Source organism: Apis dorsata, unplaced genomic scaffold (assembly GCF_000469605.1).
Source record: "Apis dorsata unplaced genomic scaffold, Apis dorsata 1.3 scaffold_260, whole genome shotgun sequence".
Lineage (NCBI taxonomy): Eukaryota > Metazoa > Arthropoda > Insecta > Hymenoptera > Apidae > Apis > Apis dorsata.
The window spans coordinates 303933-306816 of NW_006263538.1; positions in this window are offsets into that span (position 1 = coordinate 303933).

A 2884-nucleotide genomic window follows, 5' to 3' on the forward strand; every position below is an offset into this window, starting at 1 on the left:
AATTTTTATTTTTATTTTATGGGAAATCTTTTATGCGTAACAAATTTTTTTCTTTGAATTTTACGTGTAAAAAAAATCATTTATTCACGTAGATATGAAAGGTTTTTTTTCATGAATGATTTTCTATTTTTGCAAAATTTGTAAAATTAATTTTTGAATCTGAGCATTTATTTAAATAATTTATTTAAATAATATAGTATTTATTAAAATTATAATAATATAGTATTTATTTAAATAATTAAATAATCAAATAAAATAATTTCTGAATATGGAGTTTTTTTTCCTTTCTGTTATTATTTTTTTTTTAAACTTTGGATTTTAATTCAAAAAATAAAAAATGAAACTATTTTAACTATATATAAAATAATGTATAAAATAAAATTATCAGTTGTGAAAAAATAGAAACTGATTTGCAATGTAAAAGATTGATCATTGAACAAGTATTATATTTACATTTATAACAAATATATTCATATGGTAAACTGATTTTTCGCTATTTTTATATCCATTGTGTTTTAAAATATTCTACAATTATTTCCATGCATGGATAAATCCATGAATAATAATTGAAAATAAGAATGATTTCAGTGAGCATAATTTTTCTTTTGTGTAACAAAATTTTAAAAACGAAATTACAATTTATTCTTTTTTATTATAATATATCAAATAAATCACATCACTAATTATAAATAATTAGTATAAGTTTAGGATTAATCGATAAACAACAGTTGATTTAATCGATCTATCGAAATCGAAATTTAAAATACGGATCAAGATCGGAATAAGAATGATGAAATCATTAATAAATCATTATTGCATTTCCAATGCAAACGATACGTGTACGAAGATTAATAGATGTATCAAGTTTTTGTAATTTTAAATTAGATAAGATATTTTTTCCAGTATATGTATGAAACAGGAAAAACGAGAGAGTATATGTTGAAATGTTTTTGGTATGGTCATACATTTTATAGGTTTCGTAAGCACGAGTTAAGTAGATCTAATCTGGCATGTGTCAAGTGGCTCGACCACAATAACATCGCTATTCACGAACCTCCTAAGTGCCTGTCCGTAATGCGCGCGACATAAACACTATACAGCCTAAGTGCTTACACGTTTATAACAGCTGATCCACTCTGCAAGTTGAATTCGAAGATGACAGACGTATTTTGTTACTTAATGACCGAGTTAAAACACTTTAGAATTTTGTATCTAGTATCTTATCTTGCAAACATGAAACCACAAAAATATGAGATGATCAGAAAATTATAATCCTTAGTAAGAAGATAAGATTAAATATGCAAATGATCATGGAATTTTTGAAGAGAGTCTGGAAAAAAAAAAAAAAAGAAATAAATGAGAATCATCGATTTTCTTGTGGAAAGATGTGGTTTTTTTTTTATAATTTTTAAGCGACAATATTATTTTTATTGAGAATTTAATTTAACAACAGGTTCCATATTATTATCTTCATTTGATTCATAATGAAGTAATATTTCTAATACAAATTTTACAATTGGATGAAATTCAAACTTTGAAGATACTTCATATTATATGTATCAATTTAATGCAATTGGTCAAAAATGTTTTCCATTCTAAAAAAAGAGAGACAATCCAGAAAAAGCAAAAATACTAAGATAAGTATCCTAGAATTATTTTTCAAATTTTGTGGGACACTTGCACATACAAATATCTTAAACAAGTGACCCAATATTATGGACAAATATAATGCATTTTTAAAATTAACATTTTTCTTGAAAAAATACATATAACATATAATAGAAACGTGATAAGTATTCAATACAATTTTTCAGCCCTTTTAAAAGTTTAACACAAATTCAATGATTTAATTTTATAAAATACAATATTTGACTGCATATGTTGAAAAACATGGAAAGAACACAATCAAATAATTTAAAAAAGGAAAGATGGAGAAGAAGTTGGAGAAGAAAGAGAGGGAAGGAGAAGTCCTTCTTCTTCACTGTTCTGGTTTTCGCGTCTGGTTAGTATCGTCGAGGCTCTCGTGGTCGACTTATCGGTGTTTATGTTAAACCGACGCATTTAACAGCCAGAACGGTTTATCTGGTCGATAAATAACATGGACAGAGGAGGCAAGGAAAGAGAGAGAGAGAGAGAGAGAGAGTGCCTCGTGTTCACCGCTTGGAACGAGAGGTCGCGCTTCTCGCTTCGTTATTGTTTCTACGACCGATCCTGAAGGACATTTTCTCGGTTGGAGAGACGGTTGCCCGAGCTGATATCTCTCGCATCGATGAGAAATGCCTCCTTTTAATCTAGAAACCTGACCCCTGCATTCTACCCTATAACCCCTTCCACCCCTTTATTTCCATTATCTTCACCGATTTTCGACTTCCTGGAGATTTCGGTGAAATCGTATATTATTTCACGCCTTCTTTCAACGACCTTTTTTTTTTTTCCCCTCTCTTGGAAAAAGTGTCTCTTGGAAGCGAAGTCGTAAATTCGATATGGAAAGGGTTAAGGGGGCCAATCGTTGGAGAACCTAACCTTTTGGATCAACTTTTTATTTTTTTTTATTTATTTTATTTTATCAACCTTTTCTACACTGGCCAAGGAGCCATTTTGTTCGTTGGATCACTTTTTCTTTTTTTTTTTTTTTTTTTTTGAAGTACAATTATCAAAATTAATTAAAACTGTTAATTTTATTTTGTATTTTCGATTCGAATTTTGTATTATTATTTAAAATGTTATTAATAGCGAATGTTTTCCATAATTACTCGAGACAAATTGAACGAAACCACAATCCATAATATCAACGACAATGATCGTAACCTCGGCCATTGTCCATCGTTTTCGTTATCGATATATATATATATATATATATATATATATATATATATATATATAT